Source organism: Desmodus rotundus, chromosome 3 (assembly GCF_022682495.2).
Source record: "Desmodus rotundus isolate HL8 chromosome 3, HLdesRot8A.1, whole genome shotgun sequence".
Lineage (NCBI taxonomy): Eukaryota > Metazoa > Chordata > Mammalia > Chiroptera > Phyllostomidae > Desmodus > Desmodus rotundus.
The window spans coordinates 119,948,018-119,959,150 of record NC_071389.1 but is presented as its reverse complement, the minus strand read 5'-3'; positions in this window follow the sequence as shown (position 1 = coordinate 119,959,150).

Below are 11,133 nucleotides of genomic sequence, written 5' to 3'. Positions count from 1 at the left end.
TTTGGTAAATATTAAACCCACCCTACTTCTAGGCAGCTTAACATAAAACCTCCCACTAAAAGAACGAATTATTTTAGTGTCTGTTTCCAGCTACATTATGCCCAGATTTCAATTAAAAATTAGAAAGTGAGCTAAAAGTCAATAAAAACACAGTCTGAAAAGACAAAGCAAGCGTCGGAACATGACTCAGGTATGACATATTTTGTAATTACACGATAAAGATGTTTTAAAATTATGATTAACACATTAAGGATGGTAATGAAAAAAGTAGGCAACTTGCAAAAAGAGATAGGCAATGTAGGCAGAGATATAGAAACTCTAAGAAAGAATCAAAATAAAATAGGAATCAAAGACACTGTAATAGAAATGAAGAGTGCTTTTGATGGGCTCATCGGTAGACTGGACACAGCCAAGACAGGTGTCAGTGAGCCTGATGACATGTCGCTATAAATTTCCATAAGTGAAATGTAGAGTAAAAAGAAAGTTTAAAGAAGGAATATTTGAGAACTGTGAGACAATTACAAAAGGTGCATTATATCTGTCACGGAAACACTAGACACAGAAGAAAGACAGAAAGGAACAGAATAAATGTTTGAAGTAATAACAGAATTTTCCAAAATCACTGATGGACAGAAAATTACACATCCAGGAAAATTAGAGAACACCAGGCAAGGTAGACTCCAAAGATCTACCCTACATATGTCGTTTGCAAACTGCAGAAAACCAAAAGCACAGACAAAATCTGAGAAGAATCCTTACAGGATAGAGGAAACTTCCCTTTGAAGGAACAAAAATAAGAATGTTCCCTTTTGAAGGAACAAAAAATACACTGGGCTTCTTGTCAGAAATCACACAAACAACAAAAATATTGAGTGAGGTATTTAAAGTATTGGGAAAAAAACAAGTCCTGGAATTATGTATACCATTGAAAGTATCTGTTAAAATGAAGACAAAATAGACTTTCAGACAAACTAGGAAACTTTGTCCCCAGTAGATATGCCTTGAAGATATGTTAAAAGAAATTCTTCAGAGAGAAGGAGAATGATTGAAATAGGTCAGAAACTTGAATCCACATAATGAAAGGAAAAGCAAAAGAAAAGGGATAAATGAAGATAAAATATAATCTTTCTTTCTCTTATTCTTAATTTATTTAATAGATAATGGTTTGTTCAAAATGATAATAGCAACAATGTATTAGGTATTCACATTACCTAACAAGAGCACAATATAGTACGTCGACTAGTAAAATGAATGACAGTAATCCTGTAAGAATGAGAGGGAGGGCTTGGGAATATTCTGTAGCAGTTTTATTCATAATCACAATATCAAGATACCCTTCAAAGTGAACTGATAAACATGTAGAGGTGTATTCACACAATGGAGCATTACTCATAAATTTAAAATAAAACTACGCTATCAAGCCATACAAAGATTTGAAGAACAATTGAATATATATTGCTAAATGAAAGAAGACAACCTTGAAAGTCTGCACATTATATTGTTCCAACCACACGACGTCCCGGAGAAGACAAAACTATAGAGGCAGTAAGAGGTCAGTGGTGGTCAGGTCTTTAGAAGAGGCTGGTCAGGGTCCACAGGGGAAGCCCAGGGGACGTTCAGGACAGAAAAGCTACACGTGACCCTGTGATGACAAAGACATGCCATTACATGTCTGTCAAAACTCATAGAAAGAACAACACAAATAGTAAGTTTTAACATAAACTGTGGACTGTAGTTAATAATAATGTATTAATTAGATGTTTCATTAAGAAATGGAATATGTCCAAGGAGGGGAGGGTAATATGGAAATCTGTGTACTGTCTTCCCAATTTTTCTGTAAATCTAAAACTATTCTAAAAGAAGATATTTGGTCTTTTCATTTCACACTAATAAAACAGGTTAATATATTTCTTCACTTGCCAATTTGACTATTTGGTAAATGTACCTGCTGTATCCTGAGCACTGTACTTGAGGCATATGCCTTTGTGGAATTCCGATTGTGTGAAAACCTAGAACGTATTCAGTATCATACTAGAATAAGAATAGATGATTTTTAAGTGGTAACCATTATTATGGGTACTACTAGAGCTACAGTTACTACTTCCAGTCATGGATGAGTTTCTGCATTCATCTTCAGGGATAACCCACACACGGTGTGTATTATATACACATGGGAGAAATTTTGAAAAATATTTGCTAAAGGAAAACATTTGAAATCAAAAGAGGCTTTTATCAGAGCAGGAACTGTATCACACAGTACATCTGTGGTGTTCATAGTGCAGAATGTCTTCTGACTTATAATTTTATAATCTACACATTCATGTAAATGCTAGTAGTCTTAATACTTTGCTCCCAAGTTTTGTAACTGATGTTTGTCAGCTCAGTTACAATTAATATCTAGTCTTCTCTTGGCTGAAGTTACTTTATGTTGTCTAACATGGTTAAATAACTTGTTCTGAGTTGAATAAGTTAGTTCATGTACATGTTTACAAGATGATATGTTTTTCATCTTGGCTTTCACAGCTGGTGTAGGCGAATAGGCTTTTTGCTCTCAGCTTGATACTGATCCCCAAACATCATCCAACCTTCATTCTTTCTATGCCTCACCTCTTCATTTTATTCTGGAGTTGGCCGCTTGACACAGCATTCACTATAGCTTTTAGAAGTTGCTGCTAAGATTTTGCCCTCCTTGTCATATAAGTGTCCCCAGTTATAGTCATTTTTTAGATTTTAGTTTTTTAAGTATATGATTGCCAAAATCATTAACAAATAGATAATAAAAAGAAAAACAAATATACTGAAGAAAGAGAGCTAAAATGGAATTTGAGTAAGCTTATTAATAATTGATGAACTATTTGTAGAATAACTATATAGTGTATTGAGTATTATGGACACTGAACCTAGAACTTTAATTCTATTTAGTCTTTTTCTTACAATTTAAAACACCCAGTAAATATGTCAGAGAATAAGAAAGACTTCTCTTGCCAAAGCAGAAGATCTGTTCATGACAACCAGGAAACTTTTCCATCTAAGGGACTATAGATTTTCCCCTGGCTGGTGTGGCTCAGAGGATTGAGCACCGACCTGCAAACCATAAGGTTGCCGGTTGAATTCCCAGTCAGGCCACATCCCCAGTAGGGGGCACACGAGAGGCAACCACACATTGATGCTTCTCTCCCTCTCTTTTTCCCTCCCTTACCCTCTATCTAAAAATTAAATAAATAAAATCTTTTTAAAAAGAATTTTTATAAAAAGGACTATAGGATTTTATATTTCTACTGAATACCCTGGATCTGAATTTTTTAAAACATACTTGCATCATTCTATACAGTTGCTGTTAAAAATATTATCTGATAACATTGTTATCTGCAATAAAGCAAAGACCCTTCCTTGTACTTAGAATTAAGTAAAACATCATTATTGTAGCCAAAATATGTCTTCTGAGATGGCCTACAGTATTTCCAACCAAATCTCGTCCTATCACGTTTCTTACTCCCTAAAGATTCAATCACATCAGCCTTTCACAGCCTCCAACAGACCAAGTTCCTTTTCACTTCAGGTTCTTCTTCACCTCTGTTGTTTCCTTTGTCTTGTATGTACTTTCTTCCCTCTCACAAAACACCACTGATCATTCATGTCTCAGAGAGGCCTTTGGGACTCCTCCTAACTTAAATTCTTGCTAATTTTATCATCAACCCCCTTAGTTAGCATCCTGCTTTGTGTTTTCATAGTTTCTGTTTATTAACTATTGAATTTAATTTTCATATAACTGGAATTCCACAGGGGCAAAAATCATGTTTTCATTTTTCCTCGTTTGGATTACCACCATTTAGCTCTGTCCTTAGAATAAAAAAAGTCTACAACCAAAGTTTGTTAAAGAAAATATGGCTTCAAAATTTATATGGTATGGCCCTTCAGGGCGTTCAGTTTTCTTGAGCCTAATAAGTATAGAAATACATAAGATCCAATTAAAATGCAAGGAGAACACCTGGGTCGCTGTTTTCTTATGTGGTCAAAGTGTCTCTTGGTGGAAACGGCACTTGGCACCGGTGATCATTCAGTACATCCTGCGTCGCCCTTGAGCTCGTACCACTTACTGAGCACTCGGTTGTGCGCAGCGATGCTCTAGGCACTTATGGGCGGTGACCGTTCGGTTTTCCTAACTTCTACTCAAGATTTCATAAGAGCCCTTCCTTCATTCAAAAAGTCTTTATTCAGTCCTGATACGCCAGTCACTCATGTGTATTAAGGAATAAAAATTAATAAACGTGATAAACTTCAAAGATGGAGAGATTGGCAGAAGACGGCAGAGAGACTATGATGCTGACTCCTCCCTCCGTGTGCATCTGTGTCCCGTTGTGTCAGGCATGGGCTCGGACGCTTGCACACGCACACATATGGACACTGGACTGGGTTTTAATAATGTTTATCGATGTGTTGAAATTACAGATGATGCCATTTTTCTTTGTTTGATACAATCTCCGTTTTTCAAAATTATTGTTTCTTAAGTTAAAAAAGTGTTATCTGTCCAATCCTTACCAGCTCTGGGTAAAATATGTGTTGAATTATACTACTTGGAAAAGACAAAGTTCTTTAAATCTATTTTTATGATTATAATTTATTGTAGTATTCCCATTAAATTAAAGTCAGAACTGGCAATTATTAATTATTTTAGCAATATTATTGACTACTACATCAATAGCAAATGTGATGTTTTACTTTTCTGTTTGATTTACTGTGTAATTATATCTCTCAATTGCTAGGCAGTGTTGCTAGATTTAGCAAGTAAAAATATAGCACATCCAGTGAAATTCGAATTTCAACTAAATGACAGTTTTAAAATATGTCTCATGCAGTATTTGGGATGTATTTATACTAAAAAAAATTACTCATTGTTTCCCTGAAATCAAGCCTAATTAGTTCAGAACTTGAGCTGGAAATAAAGGGAGAGTGGATCTCTTCAAACTCCAAGTCATTACAAAGTTTCCTCACAGAAACCTCGAATCTCTAAAATGGCAAGGAATTCAAAGGTCGTCTAGGAAGGTAAAATATACAATACTTAAATACCTCTCATGGGGTATTCCGGTGAGGTTCCATTGAAGGAAATGGAATCTAACTCAGTGGAGTAGAATTGGGAGCCTGTGTGTAGAGCCTGGGCCAGTGGGAGTGGGCCAGGGGAGGTATATTTATCCTTTGAAATCTGAGGTGATATCCTTGAAGTTGCCCGAAATCTTAAAGGCATATGCAGTTTCAAGGCAGAGTGGGAGCCTAGGATTTCAGAAACTGAGCATGAAGAAAACTTTGGGGTTTACAGTGGCCACAATGAGTCAGCATGCGACATAAGAAGCTGCCATCTATGTGTTCCCTTACCGCAGTCCATTTTAAGCAAGTTTGTGACCAACACCTTGCCCACAACTGTTAGCTGTTCACATGATCTAAGTTAGGGTGCATGTGGGTGCCCCATGCCCCCGTCAAAGAAACAGAACTGATACTCCTGCGGAGATTTCTTTTAAGAACTTCACTCACAGGATTGTGAGGGCTGACAAGTCCGAAATTCCTAAGGCACGTGGCAAACTGGAAATTCAAGCAGCAGCTGATGTCGTAGCAGGAAGGCGAGCTGGATGCTTAGGCAGGGTTTCTACATTACGTTCCTGAGGCAGAATGTCTTTTCTCCTTGGAAACCTCAGGTTTCTCTCCAAGGGCCTTCAAATGGTTAGGAGATAATCATCCACACTTTCAAGGGTAATTTCTTTATACACCTTAAGTCAACTGATTGTAAACATTAATCACATTTATAAAATGCCTTCACAGAAATATCTAGACTAGGGCTTGTCAAACTAACTGGCTACCATAGCCTAGCCAAATGGACATATAACCTTAATACACCACCCATTTATGACTGATACCCATTTAAAGGTTCTTAAGCATTTCATTTCTAACACAGGGTGAAGAGCTTTGGCTTTGGAGGTACACGGCCCCGAGTCCATCAGTTATTGGCTATGTGACCTGAAAAACTCATTTAATCTCTCTTTACCTCAGACTATTGTTCTGTGAACCAGGGAAAATAATACACTTATAGGAATAACACGAAGATTGTATAATTAAGGATATATTGCATGTAAACATGTATTAGTATGAATTTTAATGCACAAGAAGCTTTGAAAATAGTAATTTTTGTTTGCATTAATAGTTACTGTTATTATTCTATAATCTGCAATCAATTTCATTAGGATCAATGCCACTCTTTCGGTTATTTAGGTAGTTATCCAAGGAACGCTGACGCTCTGCCTTGACCGCTGTCTTCCCGGTAGATTTCCAAGGGAGCTCTGCATACAAGGAATATCAAAAAGCAAGAAATTAAGTACATGTTTATTATTAACTGGTCTTCCTGACTCCTCAAGGCAGATCTGTTTGGTAAACCTCTTTAGTAAACCAAGACATTATCCTGAAAGGTGGCTGTTCGGATAAATAATTTATCCTTTTAGGGTAAAGGAAAGGAGGGAGATGTGGAGGAAAATGTAAGAGATGTTTCAAATGAACATCATTAGCAGCGATATCTGAGAACAGGTCTCATCAGGATAAAGAGAACCTGTGCCTGAAGGGAAATCAGGCAAAGACAAAACAAAAACCTCACAGACACAGACAACAATATGGCAATTACCAGAGGGAAAGTGGGGTGGGGGAGGTAGAAGAGGGTAAAGGGAGAATAAATGGGGACAGAAGGAGACTTGACTTGGGGTGGTGAACACAATGCAGTATACAGACGACGTATTATAGAACTGCACACCTGAAACCCATATAATTGTATTAACCAATGTCACCCCAATTAATTCAATAAAAATTTAAAAACAAACAAAAAAAGAAACGTATTCAAAATCCAATTCATTTCAGCCTACGTTTCTCAAGCCCACCACTCCCTTTAAAAAGAAACTAAATCCAATTAAAACAAACACAACACCTGCTGGTTTCCTCCAGGTCAACAGCAGGGAGCAGCCTCAAGAGCCCAAGTGAGTTCCCCTTCCCTGGGCTGGGGGCAGTAGATCGGCCAAAGCAGGGACAGGGACCCAGCAGGGACCTTAGGACAAAGGAATCATGGGAAAAGACTGCCTGGGGAGGTAGGAGATTGGACTCACTGCGCTTTGGACAATTAAGAAAAGTTGAATTAGTTGGTAATCCCAGGCTGGTGTGGCCTAGTAATGCCTTGTTTAAGTATATGAATCGATGCCGTATTTTCCAAACTTCCATTGTTTCCAGACCACCTGAATGAATTTTATCCTATCTATATAAACCCATTTATTACTTAATATTTTGTTAAATCAAATGCAACTTGATTCCTTTAAAAGTATAGCTTCATCCTATCTCATGATTTCATGATATTATGAGCAGTGTTTTATGTTGTGTGTATGTGTATCACATTAAAAAATAAATTTTAAAACTGCCTGTGTAAACTGCTAAAATCTGTATCTCATACACCAATTGGAGGTGTATTGCATGTTTTTAGGAAATATTAGTTTTATGTAGGTGAAAATACAGGTTTTAAACATATATTTCATGAACTACAATTGTTTTGACAAATGTTCATCAATGATTTGACGCACTGGAACAAAGCTATGCTCTGTGGATGCACAAATAATCGAGGTGGCCAAAACGGCTGCTTTTATTGAGTTTACTTTCAAGTGAGAGTGACAGACAAAAAGAAAAACAATAAACAACTTTAAATAATGATGTGTGTTATAAAGAAAATGAAACAGGTTAAGAGGGGGAAAGTTTACTGCAAGGGTTGTCAGGAACATGTATAAAGGACACATGGACAAAGCCAAAGGGGGGAGGATCGAGGGTGGGAGGTGGGGGTGGGGTGGCTTGGGTGGGGGGACTGGTGGGAGGAAAATGAAGACAACTGTACTTGAACACCAATAAGAATATTTTTTAAAAGTGTAAAAAGTTTATGGCAAGGCTAAAATTTTATTTTAATACAGCTGAATATAATTAGTATTCCCTTCTTTTTCTTGTCAATAATCCAGAGACAATAAGAAGGCTAAGAAATAGAAATATAAAGCCTACTATAAAGTAAATAAAAAAATTAAATGTTGAGTGTATCAGCAAGCAACCCTGAATTATTAAGTAGGAGAGAGGATTGCCCAAACAATGACGACCAACAGGGATACAGAGAAAGGATCTCCCCAATGGGGAGAGAGAGGTCGCAGCACTCAATTACAAATATTAACACTGCTTATTGCAGTATGTAGCGCAATCCCGAGATTCCAAGGCAACAGTTTCTTGTTTGCAAAAATGACAACGGAGTGTCTGTTGTGATGGGGATAGTTTCCTTAGGCTGGGAGGAAAGGAAGATGGAAAAGGATGGATAGGGTTCGTACAGACAACCTACACTGCTGGTTAGTCCAAACAGAGATGCACTTCAAGTCATTGCGCACCGCCTGCCAATTTCTAACCTCAAAATTTTTGGGTAAGGAAAAGCTAATGAACTTCTTTCACACACTAACCTAGAGAATAAAAACATTTCTCACCAGCCTGGAATATAGCACTAGTCCATCTTTCAGGAAAACCTCCTTCAAATAATTAGGCAAGAAAAAGAAATCATTTTATTCAAACACAAGTTATCAAAATGGAACTAGCAACAATATAATTTTGAAATATGCTAAGCGAATTCCAGGGTGCATATTCTAATCCCTAGAGTAATCCTGAAAAATATAACAAAAAAGAATGTACAAGTAAATATATGTTAAAATTGAATTCTAAAACACACTCAAATAATAAAAAAATAAATAAATAGGGAAAAAAGGATTAAAACAACAGAGAACAAACAGAGAACAAGTAGTTAATTAAGAGACCTAAAATTTATAAACATTAATAATTTCATCACATGTTAGTGAACTAAACAAACAAACAAAAGCAAAGAATATCAAAATAGGCATAAAAAAGAAAAGGATACTATATAATAATTAAAGGGAATGTATTGTTGATATACCTACAATGCGAAAGAATCTCAAAAACCTTATTCTCAATGAGGGAAGCTTTATACATAGGACATATATGCTATAATTTTTTATACAAATTCTAGAATAGGCAAATGAATCTATAATAAAAAATCACTATAGGTTTATTTTTCTATAGGAGGATGAGGTCAAGATTTGACTTTCTGGACTAATATTGACATTTGGTATCTTCATAAGAATTTGTTACAGGCATATGTGTTTGTTAAAACTCAGCAAATGTATGCTAAAAGTTTATATATTTTATTATAGGTAAATTAGATATTTAAGGAAAATAAATAAGTACTGAACTCTAGATAATGACATATTTAGGAAGAGGTAACTGATATCTACAATTTATTTTGAGAAATGTCAACTAATAAATGGTGGTGAATGGTTAGAATTATTTACACATGATAAGTACGTCATAATTAAAGTAGATTAAGATGTTAATTATGAGATCATGGTGTTGAGTACGAGTGTTCAATGTAGAATTTTTCAACTATTCAGTATACCTGAAAATTTTGTGATAAAGATTTGAAATACAGTTGAGCCAACATAGATCTATAAAAACATAACATTTTGATGAATGTGTCAATTACATTGCTGTGAGGTAAATCGATAGGATAAAAACACATTAGTAAGGCCGTAACGGATTGGAACAGCACACTAGCAAGGGCTCCAGGGCCCGCTCCCTGAACGGTGTAAGGCTGCTGTCAACTGAGCAGAGTCTTGTGAGCTGCACGTCAGTAATGCTTACATACCCACGGCCTGTTATTGCAACGAGGAGATGGAGACACATCCTTTGCCATGCTGTTCAAGGAGCAGACTGAGATGAAAAGAAACGTGCAAAGCAGTTCCTAAAATATCTAAAAAAACCCATGAAGGTAATGTTTTCCTTCCTGTTGAGAGGCCTGATAGAGAACCGAGGAAGTGCCAGTCAAGCCCTAAATTCTGCTCCGCAGTTGGAGAATATGTTAAGTGAGGTTCTTATTTTGAGAAGAGTGAAACTGATCTCCTGGATGCTCTGGGAGAGTTCCTGCATAAACAGATGAAGAACGTAGACTATTTGGAATATCAATTTGCCCATCGGAAGAAAATAGATGAGCTGGTCCAGCAAGAAGGCCTGTTGAAAAGCCTGCTGAGGCATTACCTGGAAAGACTTACTTCTGAAGGCAGCACAGTAAGTCTTCCCATTGCAGGAGGCCCCAGAGACAGCTACTTAAAAGCCTTCGCGGTCGACCTGAAGACTGCTTTCCTTTTATCTGGTACCCTAATTCTCACTGTTGTGCATGAAAATAAGTCCTTTTTATATTGTGTAAAAAGGGCTTACATTGTATACACACACACACACACACACACACACACACACACAAAGATGAAATACTGCCCATACATTTAGCTCTTTAGACACTTCTGGCCTTTGCCTGCTCTGGTTTAGTTCATATTGTGGGGGAGTTTAAAGATACAGATGCCAGTTCAGAACTAAAAAATAAAATATTGGACACAGTAAGAAATCACTCAACATTTTATGTATTTAATCATCATGGGTGACTACTATTCCAGCTTCTGGATACAACAGATTCTTCAAACCAAGATTCATTGTTCTCTGACACATAACTGAAATTACAAAAACTCAAATCACAGCACAGTTGAGAATTTTGCAAATTATTATAACAGGATCCTCACAGATCTGGAATGTTTGTGTGTGGGGTGTAAAATAGCCCCCCAACCCAGTCATCACTGGTATTTATTCTGATCTTTTAGTCCTAATTGAGATGAAATCCACTGACCTTGTTTGTTCGCTATTGATCAAATCATTAGTGTAACATAACTTATCTGTGAAATAACTTCACCTTTCATAGGGAGAATGTGTATTCACTTTTTTATTAAAACAAAAAAACAGTACAAATTTAAAATAGTAAGAATGAATACAAAAATGACAGAAAGGATCAAGAAAATTAAAATTTGGTATTTAAAAAGCTCAAAAATTATAAAACTCTTATGAATCTGTTCATATGAGGAATGATAAAAATAATTACACATCCCACAGTCATTAAAAATTAAATGAAGATAGTATAAGAAAATTTATGACAAATTTTGTACATATTCTTTTTCATTCATTGAGATTAGTATATTACTA